Consider the following 27,597-nt stretch of genomic DNA (forward strand, 5'->3'; position numbering starts at 1 on the left):
ACTAAAAAGGCAACGGAGCAGCACATGCAGAGCAGATTTAATTGAACCATCAGTACAAGGGCAGATTCAGTATCTCCATGAGGAAAAATGTTTGCAGGCTGGAATTGTGTGGCTATAATCTCAGCAATAAAAAGTGTAATATAATGAAGAAAATGTTGACAGATGGCTTAAAACTAAACAATGATAAAGTGCTCCTAGGTACTTAAATTCCAAAGTATTTTGACTTCTGTATGTATGTTAGCCCCTGCATTAGGGCTTAGTTTTGAAAGCAACTAGCAGATGAACAATAGTCCTTTAGATTCTTGAATTAAAGTTTGAATAAGCACTTTCATTTGAAATTCAGAAAGCTATAGTTTGTATTTTCTGACATTGTCTATTTTTAAAAGGCACAATTGGAGGAAACAAATGATATAGAGCCATTTGATTTAGTGGTTAAGGCACCTGGCTAGAAAGCAAGAGACTGTGAGCTAGCTGTGTGACCTTGGCCCAGGCAATCTCTCTCAGCCCAATTTACCTCACAAACTTGTTGTGGGGATAATAGGAGAATGAAGGTGTATTGGATATGTTCACTGCCTTGATTTATTTGTAAAAATAATAAAGGTGGGATATAAATAAATAAAGTACATAATAAGCTAACTAACTAACTAACTAACTAACTAACTAACTAACTAACTAACATATAATAACCAGGAGATTATATATATTGTTAACTCTGGCCAGATTAATCTTGTACTATATTCCATTCCACTAGGCAATTAGACTGAGGTAAAATTTTATTAAGATGTCTCTAGTCATAGTCTATGACAGTGATGGCTAACCTTTTCTGGACCGAGTGCCCAAAGTGTGTGTGTACGTGGCCAAACCCAAAATTCAATGTGTGTATGCTCCTTGCATGCACCCCACCACCATGCATGTGCCCCCACATATGCATGCACCTCTACCACACATGCCCTCCATGCATGTGCATACACCCCACCACATGCACCCTGCACCCCACACATGTGCGGCAGATACCCGAAGACCAGATGACCAGCGGGAGGTGCACATGCATGTGTGGCAGGACTGAACTGGAGTGACAGCTCACATGATCACAGAGAGGGCACTGTGTGCCATCTCTGGTACACGTGCCATAGGTTCACCATCACAGGTCTATGAGATAATATCTAATCTCCTATCACAGATTTTTCATTCAGGATAATTTGGGAGATATCATTTTGTAATTACTCATTTTGTAATTTTTTCTTATATAATCACCCATTCTTTAAAAATAAAAGAAAACAATAAGGTGATAAACAAAATAAGTATTTTTTGCTTATTTTTCTTTTGAAACTTTGAGACTGTGCATCTATAAAATTCCTCAAAAAATTATTTGGGAAAGTTTTCAGATAGACAACAAGTATAGCCAAAATCTCAATCTATTTTATGTATATTTAACATGGGCCTAAGAAGAATATTTAAAAGACAGAAATGGCCATGTTCTCACAAATTTTAAATTATATTTTCGTAACAGTTGTTTCTCATGGATAGTTGAATGGATAAAATCCCTGAAGATTAGAACCAATGTAGCCAACCAACTTCACAGATACTTATGGTATAAGGATATTAAAGAAGACAAAAACATTTATTATAAGATAGAGCTTGATAAGAAGATGGAATTCTACAAGAACAATAATGAGTCCAGCAATCACAACCTTAGCCTCATCTAAAGATGAAAATTATTGTAGGAATGTGAATGTTGATGTGGCACATATAGAATCTAGAAATAGAATAAAGAAACTGCAAGAATTATTTCGTGAAGGTTAAAGTTAACTATGGATTATGTGTTTAGAGATAGATGGGAGAATAAAAGTGATCTCAAGAAAGGAGGATCTTAAGACAAATGACAGAACTTGAAACCCATGATAGAATTTTAGCGCAGCAGACTAAAGCACTGTTATTAACATTAGCTGCCTGCAATTACTGCAAGTTCAAATCTCACCAGGCTCAAGGTTGACTCAGCCTTCCATCCTTTCTAAGGTAGGTAAAATGAGGATCCAGATTGTGGGGGCAATAAACTGACTTTGTATAAAATATACAAAAGTATGAAGGCTACTGCTTAACGCATTGTAAGACGCCCTGAGTTTCCGGAGAAGGGCAGCATATAAATCAAATAAAAAAAAATTAAACAATAGATAGATAGATAGATAGATAGATAGATAGATAGATAGATAGACAGACAGACAGACAGACAGATAGACAGACAGACAGACAGACAGACAGACAGACAGATAGCTAAAAACACTGAGACAGGACCAATAAATGACTATAAAATAGACACAAAATTTGAAAGAAACAATAACAATCGAAAGACAGAAGAGTCTTTAAAATTACCCAATATGATTTAAGAAAAAAATATACAAAATACTTTATTTAGAAGATTTTATTATATATATATTATGTCATGCAGTCATTTAAATTCCATATGATGATTTGTATATGAAAAATACACATGGCTATGATCAGTGATGAAATGTAAAATTTGTTACTACTGGTTCTGTGGGCGTGGCTTGGTGGGGGGTTAATATGACTGAATGGGCGTGGCCAATTTTTTTTTTTTACTTTTAAAATCATTTTTTCGGCCAAAGAGGTTGTAAAAAAAATGCTTTTAAATTTTTTTAAAAAGCCTCTGATGATTACGCGACTCAGCTGGGCAATGGGGGTGGGGGCAGGGATTTTTGCTACCGGTTCTCCGAACCACCCACCTCCATCGCTACCAGATTGGGTGATCCAGTCAGAACTGGGAGCATTTCACCCCTGGTTATGATACACAATATTTGCCTTCAGTTCTGAAGCTGACATGCCCAATGTCAGAGACAGAATATGAGACCATGCTTTTACATTGATGGAATGTTTTACATAGAATGACAAGGAAAGCAGGACTAGCCAATTGAGAACTGCTCTGCCTTCTCTCTTTGCTTTATTGCTTCTTACTTTGGTCTATGAATTTCCCCCCCAAATCCTTGCATACCAAGACCAAAGAGATTAATAAAAGGTACATTGCTAATTAGTAATAATATTTAGTTTCTATTCAAATATTATTTTAATCAGTATGTCTTGGTTGGCAGATATATTTCCTACAGTAGACAAATAGGGCTCTTTTGCAAAATATTTAAAGAAGGTAAAATGTGTTTCTTTAGAAAAGCAACAATGGGTCTGCCAGAGTATTTCCTGATTTAAAGACATTCAACACTGCAAGTTGCTGAACCTAAGCAAAATTACAACTGTTTGGATAGCAAACCTGCAAATGTGTGTGTATGTGCTACATTTCATCTATATAAAGTCCTTGAAAGGTTTCAGAAAAAATATGAATGTAATAATAAGTTTTCATTTGACATGTTATAAGGACATGTGTGTGTGTGTGTGTGTGTGTACATATAGTATGTATCATAACTTAAGTTAAATGCTAAACATTTAAACAGAAAATGACCTGACTGGATGGACTTTGAAAAGCTGGTTTTAGTGCTAATTGTTTCCCCCTAAATCATGAACTTGTTTTACAATATTTAGTAAAAAACAATACAGACAATCTTAATTCAGCTTTTATCAATTTTAAATTTGCATTCAGCTCAATTTCTAGACTCAGACCGTAGAACAAACTCAGTAAATTCACAAGAGATAAATGGCTATTACTATTGATGTATAAATTGCTCAAAAACTTCTGAGTAAAAATTTGATTTACTTCACAAGGCCATCTCATGAAAACAATTCCCCTAGCAAAGAAGTCAGATTGGGCTGCATTCTGGCTCCATCATTATTCAATCTATATATAAATTCCCAGGCAACCTGTCAGAACATTTTTTTTTCCTGCCAAAGCTAACACACAGACATATCCCAATGCTACTCTATGCGGACCATACAATCCTTCTGTCCCATGATCCAATTGGCTTAAAATATGCACTAATATCATTTACCACTTTTGTGCAGATGATGAATTAACAATAAATTATGAAAAGACAAAAATACCAGTATTTGCTAAGATCTTGAATCCATATTTGGCAACCAGAGCACAGAAAAAGTCAAAAAATTAATGCTCCACATCAGAGGATGTGGAGAGACCTGACCCATAGAATCACTAAGAGCTATACATTGCTGAATGGATAACATCATGAGCCATGGTTAGAATGCAATACTGCAGGCTACTTCTGCTGACTGCTGGCTGACTGTAATTTGCAGTGGTGAAATGTAAAATTTGTTACTACCAGTTCTGTGGGTGTGGCTTGGTGGGGGGGTAATGTGACTGGGTGGGCATGGCCAACTTTTTTTTTTTACTTTTAAAACCTTTTTTCTACAACCTCTTCATCTGAAGAGGTTGTTTAAAAAATGCTTTTAAAAGCCTCTGACTATCCCAGCTGTGTTGCCTGATCGTCAGAGGCTTATTTTTCTTTTAAAAACATTTTTTTCTACAATCTCTTTGGCCAAAAATGCTTTTAAAAGCCTCTGACAATCCCAGCTGAGCTGCACGATCATCAGAGGCTTTTTTTTTTTACTTTTAAAAGCATTAAGCATTTAAGAGGTTGTAAAAAAAATGTGTTTAAAAATTTTTAAAAAAGCCTCTGGTGATTGCGCGGTTCAGCTGGGCATGGTGGGGGGGGCAGGGATTTGTGCTACCAGTTCTCCGAACCACCCGCCACCATTGCTACCGGATCGGGTAATCCGGTCTGAACCAGGAGCATTTCACCCCTGGTAATTTGGCAGTTCAAATCTCACCAGGCTCAAGGTTGACTCAGCCTTCCATCCTTCCAAGGTGGATAAAATGAAGACACAAATTGTTGGGGGAAATATGCTAACTCTGTAAACTGTTTAGAGATGGCTCTAAAGCACTGTAAAGTGGTATATAAGTCTAAGTGCTATTTATCATGGTTAAAATATATTATTGTTGTAATTTTTTTTTTTAAAAAAACCCTGTATTGCTACTCTGAATTTTCTTCCTTGAACTGACCATAATCAATGTAGAATGTGTTAACCAATGTAAAATAATTATTTTTATGTATTCCCTATTTGTGTTGTCATCTGGTCTCTTACTGAAAATATATCTGAGTAATAGTATTAAAATTACTTGTACTGCCCAAATGATCCATTGTCAAGCTGTAACAGCAAAGTTTAAATTCATATAAGGTAGCTAATCATGATGGTTTTGTCATTTCATAATATTGAAATTGTTAGTACAGCAGTGGATTGGATTCAATGACCTAACTGGCCCTTTCAAAACTGTTTTTTTATCTTTCTATATAAAGTCCAAATTAAAGCATGATTAGAATTGGGTACCCTAGGATCATCTTTATTAAATAATTACTTGCAAAGTAAAATCTAAGTTTAAAAAGAAACAAAACACTTAAAGCCAATTTCCTTTTCTTTTGGAAGAAAAAGAGGTCCTATGTGGCATTCAGAACAAGAGGCATATGGGAGGTGATTAAAGAAGAAGCCAAACATACAGGAGCAATATAATAAGTCTTAAAGGCTCATCATACACAGAAATATACATTAGATATATACACATAGTACACTAGGGAATATATTATAGAGAAATGAAACATAGGAAGAAGACAAAGAACCCCTCCTTAGTTGCCTAAACCTCATTAACTCAAACTCTTTTATTATTAGTTGTACGAAATATAGATGTTACATGACTCACTCATCCTGTCTATCAACCAGAATGCTAAGCTAATGTTCTTAGTGTCTAGAAATAGTTAAATGAACCCATTAAAGTTTGGCCTTTGAGTTATAGAGGAGCTAATGTTTCTGAATGTGAATATATATAAAGGTAAAGGTAAAGGTTCCCCCCCACATATGTGCTAGTCATTCCTGACTCTAGGGGGCGGTGCTCATCTCCATTTCAAAGCCGAAAAGCCAGTTCTGTCTGAAGACGTCTCTGTGGTCATGTGGCTGGCATGATTACATGCCAAAGGCGCACGGAATGCTGTTACCTTCCCACCAAAGGGGGTCCCTATTTTTCTACTTGCATTTTTTAGGTGCTTTCGAACTGCTAGGTTGGCAGAAGCTGGGACAAGTGGGAGCTCACCCTGTTAGACAGCACTAAGGATTCGAACTGCTGAACTGCCAACGTTTTGATCAAAAAGCTCAGCATCTTAGCCACTGCATATATATATATATATAAATTCTGGTTGAATAAAATGAAATTGCCTCGGACCTGAATATTTGTCAGTATGGCATTCCTTCCTTCCTTCCTTCCTTCCTTCCTTCCTTCCTTCCTTCCTTCCTTCCTTCCTTCCTTTCTTTCTTTCTTTCTTTCTTTCTTTGTTCGATTTATATGCCGCCCTTCTCCGGAGACTCAGGGAAACATATTTGTCAAACATATATTCTGAAATTAGCTGTTATGTTTTGTGATTCAAATGTATCCCAGGGAAACTAAATATATAACAAGTTCAGTGACTTAATTCACTTTGCCTTTAAAGAAAGGTAGTAGAATTGCACACACACAAACATTCATTTTCAATTATGTTTGCCCCCCTTTGGGAGGTTTAAACAACAAATTATAGAACTTACCCTTTATGGTTAATTATATAAGGGTAAACAGAAATGTGAAGACACTTGAATAGTGTGCCATGCCTCCTAATTTATTTGTGACCTCTGATCACATTACACTTTCTAGATTACATTAAAGACTGCACCCTGGGAGAGAGACACCATCTTTTATCATCAAAGGGCAGAATGAGCATATTAATTTGATAGTCTGACCACAACACACAATCCCGTTTGGGAAAGTTAACAAGGCAAATTAACAGCAGATCATTTAAGTCAGAAGAAAGTAAGGAACGTGTGTGAATTTTAAACATTTTAAAAATAAATATATCCCTGATTTTATAGATGTTTCTTTGTTAAAATTTTACAGGGAAAGTTGCACATATGCAGACAGATATATGCTCTTGTCAAGCTGTTTGTATCTGAAAGATGTTATAAGTGGTGTTTTATTATCTGCTGTTTTATTAGATAAATTATGAATGGCTTTGCACTTGCCACTGACACTTCCTATCAACCAGGGGAAGCAGCTTAATAGACTACAGCTCATAAATATTGTACCATTCAAATCCACAATGACAAAGAGTTTACTGCTAAATAACTTGCTTCAAAACTTATGGCACTTCAGCTAATCAAATCAATTTTAAAAATATGTCATTTATATCTATATATAATAGTAAGAAAACACAGACATTCAGACTAATGTAAAATTGAACTTATTTATACTTTTGATAACTTATTCTGCATGAATTTGCATTCAAGGACTGAGCTGGAAAATAAATGTACAAAGAAACGAACACATTGATAGATTGTAATGATTAGGTATTTTTTACACAATGTGCTCCTGCAATGAAGTATTTATGCTAATTCTGGAGAGTTATTGGGTTGTTCATTTGTTTTATTTTGCATTTCACCAGAGAAAGTCACTGGAGGCTACTTTATGTTGATTGCTAATTGTAGAATGCAGAATATTTTACAAATGCCCAAATAAAAAAAGGATTTATATTTGAATCACTTACATGTAAGGACTCTAACAAACAAGGAGATCATGAATAATTAGTCCATGAAAAAATATACTTTGGGTATATGAACATACGTTTTGCATGTACAAAAACCCATCTGTCATTTTGTGCCTGTGTAAATTATATACCACATTACCGCCACTACTACCACAAACACAAACATCTTTCAAGAAGAGCCAACAGCAAAAGCCATATGGAATTCTTTACTGTGGATAATGAAATGTATGGGCAATGGAACATTCAAATCATATTTAATCCTTCTTTTGTCTACTTTCCTTTCTCATGGTCTTGTTCTGTTCAATTTTCATAGATTTTTGTACTGATGGACAGAGTCATTTCTTTCCAACATTTTTTCTTTTGGATTAGAAGAATTCAGATTGAAACGTTTCCTTCAGCCACAGGCACTTTACCAAAAGTGAACTATGGAAATGAAAATGATTATAGCATAAGTACAAAATTATATTCCATCTGGCAAGTAGACCTTAAAGCTGGCTTGGATGACTTTGGACCAGTCCTTCTCTTTCAGCCTTCAATGTCAGGCGACAAGCCAGTCAGTCAATTCCTGTCACAACCAATGGATCAGCACTGAGCTGACCAGGAGGAAAAAAAAAAGGTGGGTAAAAATAATAGGAAGAAAAAAAAAGTATAGATTATAAGAAAATAGAGATCACTGGAGCATCTCGTGTGGGAATCAAATTAGCATGGTAAATACGGTAAGTATCCTGAAAAGAGATTTTCTGACTGTCCAAGTCAGATGCGCAAATTTAATAAGGAAACAGTAGTATTTTAGATGTTCAGGTTCCAAGCCATTTCTGATCTTTAAAAGTAGTGATTAATAACTTGATTTGTACTCAGAAACATGCTATGTTCTACAGCAGTGGTGCAATGAATATTACTGTGGAGCTGATCAGGATTGGTGGGTGGAGAAAGACTACTCAGAAGCAATTCTTTCCAGTACCCTGGTCACGTATGAGCTAAGAATATTCAAAGAACTATTTTCCATGCTGTCTATCTGGAAACTTCCTGTATTTGTCAGTCATTTTAATTGAGCCTTCAATCTTGCAGAATTTAGTGGTTCCAGTTAACTGATCATAAGGAAATATGTCCCTGATAAGGGACTGATAGAAATGTCATCCACAATGAGATCATATCTTATCTCTCTGAGAAAAATGCCAGAAGTCATGTGTGGCCGGTATGTGAACTGAGCTAGAAATTATTTGGGATAAAGCCGTATCTGTCACAGTGGCCAAGATTTGCAAAACCATCTCTGGAACACAACATAGCAAAGATAAAATCATCCAGGACTAAGAATCTGAATGAACTCATCGTCCCGCGTCCTCCCCAACCTCCTTCCCCACACACCAATAGCAACATCAAAAACACAAGGCAGGAACACTTCACAAATCCAAACTTGTATCTGACCAGTTGAAAAACAATGCTATATATTATAAAGATGGCATATCTGCTCAGAGTAAGAACCGATACAAGACACAAAACCACATTTTATTATCAATCAGGTCTCAATGATACATGTTACTTCTCTCCTCTCCTCTCCTCCACAATGAAATCATAGACAAAGCTAATTTTATAGTATCAAGCCTGATGTTCAGAAGCACCAGCCTTAGTTCAGAATGCTCAGAGTGATCTGAGTGAATTAAATTAAACACTGGATGTACAGTACCAAATTATATCAGATTGGCATTCTTTCTTGTTCTAAAGAACTAATAATCATCTTGCTATACATTTTGTTTTGCCTTCCACTATAATTATTCTCCCCTCATCTCAAACCACACTTTAGTTACCCAATCTCTGCCTTCTAGACACCCTACCAAGATGTTATATTGTTTTACAAATTTACTTATAGTCTGTTTTAAATTTTATTTTGTTTATTATTTGTTTGTATTTGTCTTTCACCACAATAAATTCAAATTGAACTGGTCAGAAAGCAATAAAGTCACTCTTCCCACTCAGTGAAGAACAATTTTTCTCACTTCTATGAATCTCCATCACATCACCACCACCACCACCATCATCATCATCATCATCATCATCATCATCATCATTTCTATGTCCCTTCCGTACCTCTCTTTGGTTCCTGTGTTTAGTTTCCTATTTTCTCCTCCGCTACAATAAGTAAAGAAGACAGAAGTAAAGCCACTCTTTATTGGACCATTTCAACAGAATCAGTTTCATTAGGCTTTTTGGCCTGTACATCTAATATATTTCTTGGTTTTTGCACTCTTTCACATATTTCTTCTGTCTTCCATTCTTCTATATATTCATTTTCTATGTTAATAATTTAATTATCGTTTTTCTTTCTTTATTCTGTTTTCGTTGTTTTTAACTTTGTCTCTTCGCACCTGGTATATCTGAATCAGACCCCAGTTGTCTGAACCATTTTATTTCTTTAACTTTACCTGTTCTGCTGTTTGTTGTATGGCTTGACATTTTTCTGGTAATAATTGTCACTACCACTATTGACCCTTTTTCCCTCCCAGCACAACATTTATAGCTTCCTGAGCTCCCAGTTCCTAACTTATTCATTTCTTTAGACTGTAATGCCTGAAGTAATAGCCTGTAGCCTTTCAATTAAAATGAGATCTCCACAGGAGTTGTTTTCTTGCTCCTCCTTTTCATGATCAGTTTAGTTTTCAACTACAGTTATAATTCCAATTTCTTCCAATTTGAAGATGATAAAAACTTATTTCTCTGTTTTCCACTCTCTTTTTCATACCATAATTTGATAGAAGGTTGCCACATCTGTCTTATTCAATCAACAGCAACTAATACCAATAATTATGAACAGTTGGCCTACATCTCTTACACATTCAGAATTATGGTGTCCCTCTTAGCCTATTTTTTCATGTTAATGTTAGAATTTAAAATATTAGACAACTCTGCTCAGTTCCAAAATTTTATTTTGTGAATAGCCAGTACATATATCTTTATATGGGCTTACAATTAATTCATTATGGTGTATGCTATTTTCAGGCAGAACTGATAAATCACATTAAGTCATTATAAATTGGCAAGAGACCCACAGTGGAAGGAGCCACTGTGCAGGTAAACGAAACAGTATTTACATTGCCTCCTATAATAGCATATAACACATTTTAATGAATCAGACTTTTAGTTAATCTACGTCAGTGTAGGCTACATATTTTGGCTACAGTTTGTTTATTTATTTATTTATTTATTTATTTATTTATTTATTTATTTATTTATTTATTTTTTATACCGCCCTTCTCCCGAAGGATTCAGGGCAGTGAACAGTTAAAATAACATACATATAAAATATTAATATAAGATGATTAAGCCAATTTGGTTCATCGGTTAAGAATCTTCAGCATAAAGATTTAGAATAATTGACTTCCGGTGGCTCTGCGAAACACCGACGGAGCTCCTTTTAGGAGCTCCAGCCCCGTGACTCCGAATAGCCACTAGAACAGCGAAAATCAGCTGTCTAGTGGCTTTAAAGCTCTTTCCCAGGGAAAAGGGGGATAGAAGAGCAGAAGGGTCTGGGTCGAGCTCCCCTAGACCCCCAGGCTTTTTTTTTTTAAGCCTGGTGTTTGCAGGGTGAGAGCGCCCTGAAAGCCCTTCAAAGATCCGGAGCCAGGACGAGTCTGCTTAAAGCAGACCGAAGTGTCGCGACCACACCAGCAAAGCAACTAGAAGGATTATAAAGAATTTGGATTTTGGATTTTGGATGCTGGCAGAGTTAATCCAGGAGACTAAAAATGCAAGTATTGTACGTTAACTCCGTTTAAAAAAAGATGGCGCCTTAGGGCGTGAAAATGAAACTTATAAGTGAAAGTTCTTGTTAACATCAGCAACATTGTTAAAGCTATCGGGTTATTCAAGAAAAAAGATTTAAAGTGGAAGTGTCATCATAACCTCCTTTTTTCTAACATACCATATAACAGCCACTTCTGTTTATGTGTGTGTGGGGGGGAATCTTTAGTAAAAAACAGATAGGTTCAAGGAATTCTGACATGTAACCAAAGACTTTAATAATTCAGTTTATTGCTACTTGAATAGACATAATTCCTTTATCTGTCATTGTTCAGTCCCCATTTATTTCCATAGCACCTGCTTCTGGTTCACTCAAAAGTCATTCTAATCAACAGAGACTACTTGACAATAGCCATGAAATATTTTTAAAAAATAATAGTCAAAAAGATCTTTTCATGAGTCCTTTCTGACTCTCAGAGTAACCACAAGGAAAAAGTGGCATTAAATGCCTGGCCACATTTACTGATGCCAGACATATGAAAAAGGAATACACTTTGGTACATACCAAATGGGAGTCTCAATATAAAATTAAACAATTTGAGATAATGTTTCCCTCTGACTCTGTCTAGTACTGTTCTAATAGCCATCACAAAGTTGTTCTTTAAATTTTTTTTTTATGATTTTAGCCTACTAATATGTAATGTTGTCTTTAACCCCTGAATAAAAATGAAAATCCTTAAACAGAGAGTTTTGTTCCCTACTAAGTAGTATGATTGTCTTATGATATACATTAAGGTCTTAAAAATAGCAAGCAAAATCAACTAGAACCCTTTCCAGTTTCTGTCCGATTTATATGCTGGGGAACTAACCAGAAAAAACCCATGTACTCTGTCTTCTAAAACAAGCATTAAATTATAAAGGTGTCCCCAAAAGAGGTTCCTGGTGAATTATGTTCACAGAGGCATATTAAAAGAACTACAATATTTTAGGTTTCAATCATTCAGGGGTTTCCAAACTTGGCAGCTTTAAGACTTGAGAACTTCAACTCCCAGAATTCTGGGAGTTGAAGTCCACAAGTCTTAAAGCTGCCAGGTTTGAAGATCTCTGTACTACATAGTACAGTATTCAGAGGGATAAAGAGACAAAGTTGCATGTTCCATCACATGACATTGTTTATTACAAAAGGAACATTGTTAATATCAAGGGCACAACTTCATGGTTTTTTTGCCCATTGAATGCCCCTGATTATTCCAACACATTCATGATGCAAATTATCCAACCTACAATCCAAATTATCTTGGCGCAAAAACTGAGTAAAATGAGACTGCAGCCAAAGACAAGACACAACCGTGCCATTATTCAATCTGCAAAGATGCTCTGAATTCCCAGAAAATTGTAATATTTTATACTGAAATTTCCAGCCAATGCATCCCAACTAATTAAACCCCTTGAAATAAAATCATCTCAAAGCAAGAGGCAACTATTTTTTTCTTGCTACTTCACTTCTTTTTCCAGTTAAAAATATTGGTACAATCATTGAAAATGGCAACCTCTAGTTTGCTATCATTAAAAAAAATGTTTTATTTTTAAAACGTATAAGAAATTGTATTCTGATAAAAGCTTTTTGAAAATGATTCTTTACATGGTATTATGGCCAAAAAGTTTCTGGTAACACTGTGAACATGGTCAATCATAAATGCAATACTGACATCCTCATTTCTTTGAAAAATATTAAATTGGTGAATTCAAGTCATGGATGGCCAATGATAATTATGAACAATTTCTATGTGATTTATATTAATATCTTCAAATTCAGATAAAAATATAGTAGATGTAACAATTTATTTGGTCCAATGATTGAGATTGTTGTTGTATTGTTGTTGTTGTTGGGAGAAAATTAGAGCTTTAGCAGGGCATCTTACACAGAGATATACTCCTCTGCTGATAAACTCTCATCAGGATAGAATTCTCTTTATCAATTTCAGGATGCAGTTCTCTATGCATAACATTTTCATTTGGAAACTGCCTTGGCTTTTAGGTACAAGGTAGTTCTATGGCCACAATTGAGCCCAAAATTTCTGTTGTTAAGTCAGATATTTGTTAAGTGAGTTTTTGCCCTGTTTTACGACCTTTCTTGCCACAGTTGTTAAGTGAATCCTTGTAGTTGTTTCATTAGTATTGGGTTTGTTAACTGAATCTGGTTTCCTCATTGACTTTGCTTGTCAGAAGATTACAAAAAGTGATTACATGACCCCAGGACACTGCAACTGTCATAAATTTGAGTCCGCTGCCAAGCATCTGAATTTTGACCACATGACCATGGAGATGCCATAATGGTTGTAAGTGTGAAAAAGAGTCATAAAACACTTTTTTCAGTGCTGTTGTAACTTTGGACTAAATGAACTTTTGTAAGTCGAGGATTACTTGTAAATGGAAAGGTACAAATTCAGGAAATCAATCTCAGTTTTTGTGGGTCAGTTGAGATTACTAATAGATGTATCCTATGATAGATCATGAATTACCCTATTTCACTTTTATTAATACACATACATTGCATAGCCACAAACAATAGAAGCTGCCTTTATACAAAAGGGAGATCAAATGTTAGATGATTACTGAAGTTGTTAAAGATGACTAAATATACTTTTTTAGGCAAATTTACTAAGAGTGAGAAAAGGGACTCTTTAGGTTCTCCTTCCCACAATATAATACTGTATATTTTTTTGCAAATAAGTTTTTGTTTATTTTCTAAGAATTCCTTATTTTTCATTTTTGCCTATTTTTTTTATTAAAGAGTTTTACAAAAAAATTTTTTTTTACAAATATTTCCCCATCCCCCCCTCCCTTCCTTACCCCGCTTACCCCCCCCCCACAAACTTTCCAGAACAAAATACAGGGTATAACAATTGACAATCATATACTAAACTAAGCTAACTATCTATGTATTCCTATCCCCACCCTTCACACTTTAACTCCCCTTTTACTTAACTAAATATGAATACTCTTAATTTTTCTATTCATTCATAAGCTATTTGATACTTTTTAGTCCAATATGATACTTTTTAGTCCAATAATTGTTTTGAATATAATCGATCCATCTTCTCCATTCTGATATATATATCTTTCTTGTGAGTGATCTTTCAAATAAACTGAAATTTTTGCCATTTCTGCTAAATTTGCTACTTTTAATGTCCATTCTTCAATAGTAGGCAAATCTTCCTTCTTCCAATATTGCGCCACCAAAAGTCTAGCTGCGGTTATTAAATTTAAGATCAATTTAGTCTCTATAACTGTGCAATCTGTGATTATATCCAACAAAAACAACTGTGGAGTAAACTTTATCTTCTTTTTAAGGATATTTTGGATAATCTACCATATTTTAATCCAAAATGCTTTAACTTTTTTACAAGTCCACCATATATGATAATAAGTGGCATCATCACAATCACATCTCCAACACTTAGATTGCAAATTCGGATACATACAAGCTAACTTTTTAGGATCTAAATGCCATCTATAAAACATTTTATAAAAATTTTCTCTTAAATTTTGTGCTTGTGTAAATTTCACATTTCTAACCCATATTTTGTCCCAAGTTTCCATCATTATTGGTTCCTGAATATTTTGTGCCCATTTTATCATGCAGTCCTTAACTAATTCCGTTTCTGAATCTATTTCTATCAATATATTATATAATCTTTTTATATGCATTTGGAGTTGATCTCTAATTTGTTTTACCAAATTTTCCTCGTTGTGTATGATACCAATTCTCTGATCTTCCTTCCATCTAGCTTGCATCTGTCCATACTGAAACCAAGTTTGAATTATCCTTTCTTCTTTTAATGCATTTAAAGACTTTAACTGCAATGTACCCCCTTCCATTTTAAGAAGCTCTTTATGGGTAATCACCTCTTGCTTTTGTTCTACACTTATATTCTCTATCGCGTGTCTGGGTATTGCCCATATAGGTATCTTATAATTTAACTTGTATTGATACTTTTTCCAAACTCGTAACAAGGCATTCCTTAATATATGGCTTTTAAAGGTCTTATCCACCTTCTTATCATATAATAAATAAGCATGCCAACCATATAACAAATCATATCCTTCAATATTCAATATTCTTTCTTCTGTTGAATTAATCCAATCACTAATTATTGATAGGACAGCTGTTTCATAGTATAATCTTAAATTAGGCATTTTAAGACCTCCTCTTTCACGTATATCTTGCATTATTTTTAACTTTATTCTCGGTCTTCTCCCTGCCCAAACAAAATTATTAATACCCTTCTGCCATTCCCTCAAGTTTTCATCTTTCTTGAGTATTGGTATCATTTGGAACAAAAATAAAAACCTGGGTAAAACATTCATTTTTATTGCTGCTCTTCTTCCCAACAAAGATAATTGTAATTTTCCCCAATTCTCCATTTCTTTCTGTATTTTTTGCCATAACAATTCATAATTATTTTTATATAATTTTACATTTGAACCTGTAATATATACCCCTAAATATTTAACCTTTTTTACTATTTCAAATCCTCTTAATCTTTCTAGTTCTTCTATTTTTAGTTATTAACTTTGTTTTTTGTTTGTTTATTTTAAATCCAGACATTTGTCCATATTGGCTAATTATATCCATTAAACCTGTAACTGATTGTACTGGTTGAGTTAAAGTAACAACCAAGTCATCTGCGAATGCTCCTAGTCTATAATCATGATGTCTAATTTTAATTCCCTTTATTTTATTTGACCCTCGTATTTTATTCAATAAAAGTTCCAAAGTTAAAATAAACAATAATGATGATAAAGGGCACCCCTGTCTTGTTCCTTTTTCAGTTTTAAAAGTTTCATTTTTGCCTACTTTCAAAGCATAAGAGCTCTGTAAATTATGTTGCTTCTGTTTCTTTGTTTTGAATGAAAATCTACATAAAAAGAAAATAAAGTGACTAGAAACTTTTTGACTTCTTGGGGAACATGCTTTAAGTACTGTGTTTTCCCAAAATAAGACCGGGTCTTATATTAATTTTTACTCCAAAAGACGCATTATGGCTTATTTTCAGATTAGGTTTTATTTTGGGGAAAATACAGTACTAAACGCTTCCGTCTGCTGACAATCTTAACTGGGGCTTATTTTGGAGGTAGGGCTTATGTTACGAGCATCCTGAAAAATCATGCTAGAGATTATTTTCTGGTTGGGGTTATGTTCAGGGAAACAGGGTACTTAAACATTTTTACAGTTATTATAATAAGATTTGTGCATAACAACAAATTATAAGTTTTATTGAAGTTTTCAGCATCCTAATGAAAGTTGTTATGCTAACATCCATAATCCTTCAAGCTCTCTTATCAGTTGATATGTAACATCCGTTTTAGAAAACATTTATTTCCTTTGAAAAAAATATATTGAAAAGAAAGTTGACATATTTTCTGAATCACATTCTATTTCTTCCAACTGGGAAATCTTGATCTGAAAGTCATATTCCCCATATTGAATTGTTGAGAAACACTTTACACCAGTCAAACTGGGAAGGGAAAGTAGGAGTGAGACAAGAGTTTCTGTCACTAAAAGAATGGACCACTCACAAATTCTGCAGAGATGCTGTGCTTCAAGTGAAAAGACCAGCTTTTTTGTGATTAATCATATACCACAGCTGAGCCAGCAATAGGTCATCTTAGCTCTTGAATAGATGGTTGTGAGATGATTGTGAAAACCATTGGTGTACTCTCTCAGTGTCCCTGCAAACTGTCCTTCTCATCTCCCATTCTTTTTATTCATTTATTTATTGAATGCTGGCATTGGATGTGTTTTCCTGTTTTTAGTTTTTTTTTAATTAGTAAATGGGTAATGACATTGCCTTTTCATTTACTCTGTCTTCTTTTTGCCATGCTTTCAAACTGCTAGGTGGACACAAGCTGGGCAGGAACAGGCGCTTACCCATTGGGTGCTTGGGTGTCGAATCAAAGCTGTCAGCTTTCCAGCTGACAAGTTCAGTGTCTTCAACCACTGAGTTCTCTGGCCTCTCACAACACTATATACACATAGCAAAACTCACATAGGCAAGAACACCTATGAAAGGAACATGTGTAAAACTAAGCATCCAGTAAATATTACAGTTTGTATTTTTTTCAAATAACTTCCTATTTTCTCCCACTAAGTTTTTCCAAAAGCAGCACAATATCTGAAATCTTAGAAATAAAAAGACAATGTTTTGCTGACTTCATTTCATAAAGACAAAATGGAAGCTAGCTTCCAATGTGCTCAGACTGTCATATGAAACATAGAATCACATATTATCCTACCATAGGATATGAATATCCTACCACCACCATCAACCTTGGCTGATGACTGATATGGATATATCTTCTGAATTATATACAGCTGAGTTTATCAGTTACCTGTAATCTCCTGTTTATTATACCATGAGTTTCAAATTGTACTTCTATTATTCCAAACATTAAGACTGACAAACTACTGTTTTTGGAGCTTCCCTTACATATTTTTCACCTGTTAGCATGAACATAAGTCCTACTAGAAGCTGCAGGAAGAGAAGGAAGAGAAGGCTTGGCTGGTGCAGTTTTCATTCATATACAAAGTTGAATAATGTCACTATATATGGAATTTAAAATAGGGGATGGGAGTAGTGAAAAATGTATCATATCAGTCTGACAAACAGATTAATTTCAATAAGCAAATTTCCCTAAAGAGTATATTTTACCCTTTACTGACACAAAGTTGGAATGTCTGGAATAATTTCAGTATTTACCAAGGATTAATAACTATCATTTAGAAATATTAAAAAAATATGTTCATCCAAATCTTTGTCAACATTTATTAGTGCAGTTGTGGATAGAGAAGAATTGTCTCTCTCTAAATAGAGACACAAAGAGTGAGAAAACCATATGCTTCCCATCCCATTCTCACTCAAAACTTGCAGAACGGAGAACTTTGTGGGGCTGTATCAGTATTTTGTCTTTACTTAACAGTAACAAAGTTGGAAGGGACCTTGGAGGTCATCTAGTCCAAACCCCTGCTCATGCAGGAGACCAATAGTAGGGATTTGAACCACCGAACTGCCGATCTTTCTGATCGATAAGCCACTTAGCCACCTAGTCATGATTCATTAAGGATTCATTTCATTAAGGATACTTAATGAAAATGCACCAATTGCCTAGGAAAACAATGTTTTCCATTCTTAAGTATGAAAGTGACCTTATACATGGCAGCACCATCTCATTTTCAATTTGTTCTTGACTAAGTTTTCACACTTCCATTTGACTATAAGGATTGTGTAGTACAGCAACTATTTGCACTATTGAAAATACTACAGATTAATGAGTTAATGGCCGGCTAGGAGACTGTAATTCATCTGTGTTGCTAGTTTGGTTATCCTGGTTAGGCCCATATATAAGAGACTGTAGACTTTCTTGTAATAGTAATATTTATTTCTTTTCTTCCTCAGGAACACAATTAGACAAGCACTAATCTGGGAGGAGCAAGAACTTATATACAGAGAAGGCGGGGCTAATGGTAAGTACTAACCAATGGTAAGTGACACAATGACATCACACAATGACATATAAACAAGCACACATATTTACAGATATCAGGTTAGGTATTTTCATCTGTAACAAATCCCCCTCTAAAATACCTAACTAATGGTGGGTTATTAAGATTATATATGCACATCAAGTTTGGAAGTCAAATACATATGTTGTTTGGTTGGCAATGGCTTAGTGAGGATATCAGCAATTTGTTCACTAGTATTGCAATGGATAGCTTTAATAAATCCTATACTTGACAGTTGTCTTACATGTTTATATTTTATATCGATATGTCGAGATCGTTGACCTATTGCTTCGGAAGCTGATATATCAATTGCTGCCTTATTGTCCTCATTGATAATAATTGGATAAACAGGTTCATCCCACACATTGGTTAACAAGTCATCGAACCAAGTTAGATTGTTGACCGCTTTGGATAAACAAACATATTCGGCTTCCGCTGTGGAAGTGGCAATTAAATTCTGTTTGCCTGTGTACCAGTGCACCGCACAGCCATTTATAAGAAAAACATATCCAGAAGTACTTTTTCTGGTTTTTGAATCAGTAGCCCAATCAGCATCAGCGTAGCAGGTCAAAGTTGGTTTTTCAGAAATGAATGGTTCTAAGAATAAGCACATATCAATGCTAGACTTTAGATATTTTAGAATCCTCTTAATTCCTTCCCAGTGGTATGAGTTAGGATTGCTTACATGTCTTGACAACAAATTTACAGCAAGGGTGATATCAGGCCTGGTCCAATTAGATATGTATAATAAGGACCCAATAATTGATCGATATAACGTGTTATCCTTGAATGGTTCGTACTCATTATACACATTCCTATAAAAATCAGTTGACATAGGAGTATCACAAATTTTTGAATTAATTAAGTTACATTTTTGTATGAGTTCCATAATCTTGTCTTTCTGAGATAATTTGAACCCCTTATCTGTTTTGTCAATTTGGACTCCTAGATACTTATTTACCTTTCCTAATATTTTTAAGTTGAAATTTTTGCCTAGTTGTTCAGCAAAATTATCACATTTAATTTTGTCGTGTCCAAAATACAATATATCATCAACATAAATCAAAACATATTCAATAGAATCATTATTTTTTTGTGTGAAAAAACAAAAATCAGATGAAGTAGCTACAAAACCCATATTTTTAAGTATCTTTGATAAGCACTCATACCACCGCTTACCGGACTGTTTTAGTCCATAAAGGCTCTTGTTTAATAGCCAAATTTCTCCCTTTTTTGTATCCTTTCCTGGGGGTGCTTTCACATAAATTTCTTTATCTAGATCAGCGTGCAGATAGGCTGTCTGCACGTCAAATTGGTATACTTCCAGATTTAAGATAGAAGCTAACACTAGTGCTGTTTTCACGCTTTCTGATCTAACGGTTGGGGAGTAAGTGTCTTCATAGTCATCCGGAAATCTTTGGGCAAAGCCTTGAGCCACCAACCTGGCTTTGTATAGGAATTTACCATCCTCTAGCTCCTTGATTTTATAGATCCACCTAGTGCCAATAGGGGATTTCTCAGTGGGCAGGTCTGTTGGTGTATATACATTTAGTTCTCTCAAACTGTCCATCTCTTTTTTCATTGCTTCCTCCCACTTACTTTTTTCTTCTAGGGGTAGCTTAAGTATGTCATCATATGTGTTAGGAGTCAGGTGTTTAGCTTGGATAGACAGTACGTAATCATCTAATCTTTTAGGAATTATGCCCCTATTGGATCTAATGGGCCTATTCTGGGGATGTTCATCGCTATGCATATACTTAGCTTCTTTTTCGGTTAATTGATCTACTTTCAAAGTGGGGTGTCCTTTTTTCCATTCATCATTAACTATTACTGGGCATTTGATTCTGTTAGTAGATGTGGATTTGGGGTTCGTATCTGATGTGTGATGTTTTGCGTGCGTGTGTGTAATATTTTTTGATTCTGGGTAAATTTCATTGAGATGTAATTTTGACCAGTTCATGTGTTCATGAAACACGGCAGATCTGGATACAATGAAGTGATTATTTTTATCAATGAAGCGATATCCCTTGGTTCCTGATTCGTACCCCATAAATATCAGTCTTTTGGATACTTTCTCTCCTTTGCGCCTTAACTGTGAGGGCACATATACATCAGCAGATACACCAAATACGTGTAAATGCCCAATTTTTGGTTTCCTTCCATACATGAGTTCGTATGGGGTCTTATTGATTGTACTGGACCATAAGCGATTTATAGTGTAATTGGAATAATTAAGGGCTTCAGCCCAGAATGACTGGTTTAAACCAGCATCATCTAACACACATTTAACCATGGTTTGTAGCAAACCATTCTTCCTTTCAGAGACTCCATTTTGGAATGGGGAAAATGGACAAGATTTAAAGTGCAATATTCCTTGTGATTTTAGCCAAGTTGAAAATTCGTTGGATAGGAATTCCGACCCCCTGTCAGTCATTATTTGTTTGATTTTGGTATTGTATTGTGTTTCTACCATTTTAAAGAACTCCTTAAATTTTTTGAAAACCTCACTTTTGTGGTTAAGGGTGTATACAAAACCAAATCTACTATAGTCATCGACTATGGTCAGGAAGTATCTTTTTTTGTATTTAATTGAAGGTTTTAATGGGCCTACTACATCCATATGAATTAGTTGAAAGGTTGATTGTGTGGTGCGAGTGGCTTTTTTGGGTTTTGGCTTGTTTTTAATTTTGGAAGAATTGCATACAGAGCATTCTAAGTAATTTTTACAGTTCTTTATTTTTAAATCTTCGGAACACTCTAACATTTTTCGTATGACTGGAAAGCTCGCGTGTCCTAGCTTTCTGTGGAGTAAGTGACTACAATTATCGTGAATAGGTTTTCCATTGTTTAAATTTTCAGACATATTAGTATCAGTGTTTGATGCATTCTTATCATTATTTTCATCATGGCTATCTGAATTTGGTTTTTCGTTTCTTAATTGATAGTTTGCATAGACTAGTTCGTTATCTTGTGGCAGTAGGTATGTTAGTCCATCATTTGTAAATAGTTTACCTATGTTTCTGTTGTTCTTAGTCATGAATACCTTTCCACCTCTGAAAGTGGTTTCTATTGCATTGTCTATGCTTAACTTTAGGGTTGCCAATATGTTATTTGGAATTTCGGGCACAAATAGTACCCCCTCTATTTTTCCTATACCTTTTATATGCGTGTCTCCTATTCCTCTCACTAGGACTCTATTTTGGTTTGCTACTTTAATATAATATTTCTTTTCAGTGAAGTTACTTAATATTTCTCTATTATGAGTTGTGTGGCATGTGGCTCCTGAATCTATGAGCCAGGTGTTGAGTGAATCAGATATCAAAGTGTTATTATTTCTTATTCCATATAGTGATCCTTTCTTATTTTTTCTAGGGTTATTTCTGTATGTTTGTCTTTCTCTAGAGTGTGGTGATTCTCTTCTCTTATACCTGTAATCTGGGGAGGTTCTGTCTAAAAAGTGTATTCTTCTATCCTTGTGTTTATATGAGTCACTGTATCCTATATTCTTGGGACAGTCTCTACTCTGATGTCTTTCAGATCCACATGTGAGACATTCATGTGGGTATCTGTCTCTGGCCCTGAAATCAGTCCTTCTTTGATTTCTACCTTCTCTTTGTTGTGTATATCGCTCTCTTCTAAGTCTATCTTCAGTAATAAGCTTATTGGTAAGGTTTTCTAAAGTAATTTGCTCTATACTTAGGTTATCTATTAGTGTAATGTAGTTATCCCAGCTGTGATCTAGTGAGTTAATTATAATGCTTTTCATGGTGTTGTCAGAAATGGTTTCTCCCCTTTGAATAAGGTCTGCTCTTACAGCGTTTAAATTCAAGATATGCTCACTCATGGATGTATCATGTTTTAGTTTGGCAGAATAGAATTCCCTAGAGATTTTTGTGGTAGTGGCTACATTTTTGCTATAGAACAGTCTGAATAATTTTTGATATACTTCAAATACAGTTAAATTATGCTCTATACTGGGGAGTATACTTGGGGAAATAGAAACAATTAACATATAGTATGCTTTGTGGTGGAGGCAGTCTATTTCATAGGTCCAAGGCTTATTTGGTGGGTTATCAATAAAAAATAAAACATTTTCTTTCATATATACAATCTGTAAACACTGATCCCATTCCATTAAGTTGCTTCCATCTAATTTCAATTTTATAAAGTCTGGAGGTATTGTCCCTGAGTGTAGTGAGGTGTTATTCATGTTTAGTAGCTGTCCATGATTTAAGACCTTAGCATACTCACAATAAGGCCTGGGTATGGTAGATGTATGTCTGTATTTACTTATCTCTATGTTGCGCTGACTTGTATTTATGTTTCCTTCTTCTTTCTTTGCAGGCTCGTTCTGGGCATGCTCAGTCCTCATTTTTCTCCAGCAGTCGATGAGGGAGGTTCCTGTGTCTGTAGCTCCTGGGGTGAAGTCCCAGACGGCCTTCTGTTGCTCTGCTTTGTTTCTGGAGGGCCTCTGGTGACTGAAGAATGCCTGGGGTGCTGCTCTGCTCATCGGGGAGTCTTCTCTGAGGTCGTCAGTAAGTGGAGCTTGAGGCGGGCCGCCATTGCCAATGGAGCCGGGTTGTTCAGGGAGCTGCTCTTCAGTAGGTAAGTATGATTGCCAGCTTGTCTTTCTTCGGGTGGCTAGGCCTTTCTTTAGACAGTCTATTTCTTTTTGGCCTTTGGTAGATGGTAGTTTAGAATTTTCTATTTCATTTTCTGGTTGTTTGTTTGGTATTGTTAGTTTAGTCCCGAGTGCTGCAGTTAGCACCTGTATAGCATTGTCTATTTCTACTTCAGTAGGTTGATCTTTGTTTTGTTTAAATAATTGTTTTTTATTTGTTTTTGGACTCGGGTAATCATCTTCTTGGTAGGTTTTGTTTTTTATTTCGTAGTTTGAGGTTTGGAATTCTTTTAGTAATTGGTCAGGCATTTTAGAGGTATTAGGTGGGTAAGATGGCTGCCATGAAAAAGGTGGGAAGCTGTCGCCATCTTTGGTGTCATTTTTGAAGTCAGGGGTTGAATTTCTTACCTTGCAGTTTTCTTGTTTGTTATTTTCGTTATCTGCTGCTGTTCCGTGGTCGTTTATCATGCTGCGGATTTTCACAAGCAGATTTGATTCAGCTGTAGTTGTTTCTATTAATTCTAGTATTTTTCTTTTTACCTCATCTTCTTTGTTTGGTGTTGAGAACGTTTGTTCTGCTCCAGCTAGTGGTTGTTCGTTTTGTGTTAGCAGTTCATTTTCTTGTAATTGCGTTTGTTTCTTAATATTTTCAAGTGGTGTATATTTGTCAGGAGTTAGTTGAGCTGCCATTCTTTTCGTTATGTATCTGGTGGCAGGTCTTCTTTTGTCGTTATGTGAGTCTTGCATCTTTATGTTCGGTTGGGCCTACCAAACCATCCTCTTGCTACCAATTTGTTGCTAGTTTGGTTATCCTGGTTAGGCCCATATATAAGAGACTGTAGACTTTCTTGTAATAGTAATATTTATTTCTTTTCTTCCTCAGGAACACAATTAGACAAGCACTAATCTGGGAGGAGCAAGAACTTATATACAGAGAAGGCGGGGCTAATGGTAAGTACTAACCAATGGTAAGTGACACAATGACATCACACAATGACATATAAACAAGCACACATATTTACAGATATCAGGTTAGGTATTTTCATCTGTAACAATCTGGCTCTAGACCACTGTTGAATCCCTCTTTATCCCACCAGACCAAGAAAGGGCAAACACAGGGCAATAATTGCAATTATTTTCAAATTAGCCAGTACACAATTCTTCTAAGATAGATAGATATTCCTATTCGAGAATTTTCTCAAAATGATGTTCATCATTCTGAGAGCATTGGCTATAAAACGGTTTATATGTTAAATGACAGAATGGCTAAGTAAATAATCTTTGAATACCAAAAGTAGTATCATAAAAGTTGTCCCATGCAGTGTACTTACGTATAATTAATTTGCAATGATTAACCTTTACTAAATTCTCACTATTATTCTTTTATTATACAACCTAGATCTGTTAACAAAATCTATTGATTTCATTGCCATGCCAGTGACATTAGCTTCTATTAAGACTGTAAAATTAGTGTTCACTTCAATCAGACACCATCTGATAATACAGTCATGAAAGAGATATTACCAGTTTAGAAATAGGACTGCTGAGTAATACTTAGGAACATACATACATACAGTACATACATACATACTTTTCTTTTCTCTCTCATTTTCAGATATAATTTCTTCACACTGTTTCTAAAGATTATACTATACTATAAAGTTCAGAGCAATACTTAATCTTTCCCCGTTTATTCTTGCCATCTCCTCTCCTGATGTAGTTTTGAACCAGATCCTTGCTCACCTATTTGTCCCATGGTGATAAAGTTTTGTGTACAGTAAGATATGCTATAAGATGAAATCTACTTAGCCAAGAGAAAGTCTGGAAAACTATGTAATTTAAAAAATGAACTTCCTAATATTTAGCAATGTTTAGCAGGAATGAGAAATCTGTAGTTCTCCAGAGGTTGTTGTACATCAGGAGTAGCCATGCTAATTGGAGATGAATTCAGAAGTAACCATGCTGGTTGGGGATGAAAGCAGCACCTGGGATGCCAAAGATTCCATATTCCTAATACATAGAATACCTGTTAGAGAGCTATCTGCATCTTTACTCACATAGATGCCTCATTAAATGTAGAACATGAAAAGAGAGCAGGGTCACTCTGCTGACTTGTCTAACTAACTGCAAGTGATAAGGCATTAATATGAGATTTAGGAAACACTTCATTATAGCTCTGAGTACCAAACTCCATCAGCCAACAGTACAAGGATAAGAAGTACTGGTAGTTGTTGATATAACTGTTGTTGTTGTTATTGTTAATGTTGTTGTTGTTATTGTCTCAATAGCTTATTTCTTGAATCTTGTAGACAAAGTGTAGACAAAGTCTCTGTCTGTCCGTCCATCCTTCCATCCTTCCATCCTTCCATCCACCATCTGTCTGCCTGCCTGCCTGCCTACCTGCCTGCCTGCCTGCCTGCCTGTCTGTCTGTGTCTTCAAGGCAGTCTTGATTCCTAGTGACTGCCTAGACTAGTCCCTGCAGTTTTCTTGGCAAGATTTTATCACCACTTCCTGTTTCCTAGGCCTGAGAGAAAATTACTGACCCAAAGTTATCCACCAGGCTTCAAAACAGAACTAGAACTCATGGTCTCCTGGTTTCTAGACTGATGCCGTATGCCAAACAGATTCTTTTAGACAAGGTCTGCCTTATTATTTTCTTTTACAATCTGGATGTGTTGTAGATTTGTTATTGGGAACTAAGTAGCAGCTTATCTCCATTCTATGCCTGACCTCCAACTTGAGCATCTGCTTCAACAGATGACAGTTAGCACAGTGTGTACTTACATCAAAGCAGCAGGTCACACATATTCCATGTTAATCACCATCATATAACTGTCTTCTTTAAAAACAGTTGGGCTTTATGGTGTGATATTAGAGTAAGTCCATGCATGCAATGATTTCAGAAGTGATTCAAGTTTTTTCAGTTTAGGTACATTGACAAATAGATGAAAGGAAAAACCTCTCAGGACTGAGGAAAAGGTTTCAACAATGGCATTCAGAAAGAATGCCTTAACACATTTTTTCATAAACTTCACTGAGGACAATTACCATAAAACAATACAATTGTCCAAAGGGAAAATAGGTTCACAACTAACAGAAAGAACAAAGGAGAGGTCATTACTTGAGTATAGCAACTACTTTAAACTCAGGAGCACCCAAGATTATTTGTTTTGGAAGCCACAGCTACCAAAAGCCAGAAGCAAATCAAGTTTCACAGGACTGGGCTAGGTGGATCAGTGATCAAACTCAGTTTTGGACAACTCCCTATGTAAACAAATGCAGAACAAAATCTTTGTGTGATTGTACAAAAAGCAGTGGAGAAGAAAGAGTTAATGATCCATCCCACTGGTCTATGACCATAATGAAGATTTGATTTGATTTGATTTGATTTGATTTAAATGATCCATTCAAAAGGCAAGAAAGTAGATATTGGTAAGTATAGAAGCTCTAGTAGGATTTGATTTGTTGTAACTTCCTTGAATTAGTTGTACTGGTTATAATAGCAGTAGTAGTTTAACATTAATCTGCCTTCTTTTAGAGGAGGGGTATATAATCTGTAACCATCCAACATCCCATTTGTAATCCTTGAGGATTTGAGATCATGCCACTGATATTCAAGAACAAAATGGCCTAGTTTTTACTGCATATTTTGTTTGATTTGAAGGTAACTTTTAGAGTGCAATGGCAATAAATTGGGGTAAAAAGCTTTTATGAAGCAAACTTCTCTCAGTTTATCCTCTGAAAAAAATCAATTAAAAACCAGTTCAAATATTTTCAGTGTCATTCCTGCCAAGGATTTCATGAGATGTTTCATCATAGATTGGAGACTAAGTTGTGGCTTTCAGTCGAAATGTTCTGATTTAGAGTAATGAAATGCTTTCTTTGCAACAGCTTAATAGGTATTCAATACATATTTAATAGCACAGACTGAGATAAAAAAGGCCTTATGAGACAAATCAAGGAAGGACCTATCCCACTAAGACTGCTTCATAAGGGGAAATCTTTAATAGCATATTTCCTTGTGATATCAGCCTTTTCAAATGTGCATATCTAGAAAAAATATTATATACCAGTTTAATCAGATTATTATGTAAAATGAGCTAGACATATGAAGAGAGGTGAGAATAGCTCAGAAGGT

General features: G+C 35.3%; 1 long non-coding RNA gene across 1 annotated transcript; it reads left to right on the forward strand.

Moving 5' to 3' along the window:
• Window positions 1-18,656: 18,656 nt before the first annotated feature.
• Window positions 18,657-24,505, forward strand: LOC148112585 (uncharacterized). The gene is made up of 3 exons (XR_015729210.1): window positions 18,657-18,798; window positions 23,182-23,442; window positions 24,342-24,505. It is a non-coding gene; the product is annotated as an uncharacterized LOC148112585 (long non-coding RNA).
• Window positions 24,506-27,597: the final 3,092 nt, after the last annotated feature.

This window comes from Pantherophis guttatus, chromosome 8 (genome assembly GCF_059756535.1).
Source record: "Pantherophis guttatus breed Tessera chromosome 8, ASM5975653v1, whole genome shotgun sequence".
Classification (NCBI taxonomy): domain Eukaryota; kingdom Metazoa; phylum Chordata; class Lepidosauria; order Squamata; family Colubridae; genus Pantherophis; species Pantherophis guttatus.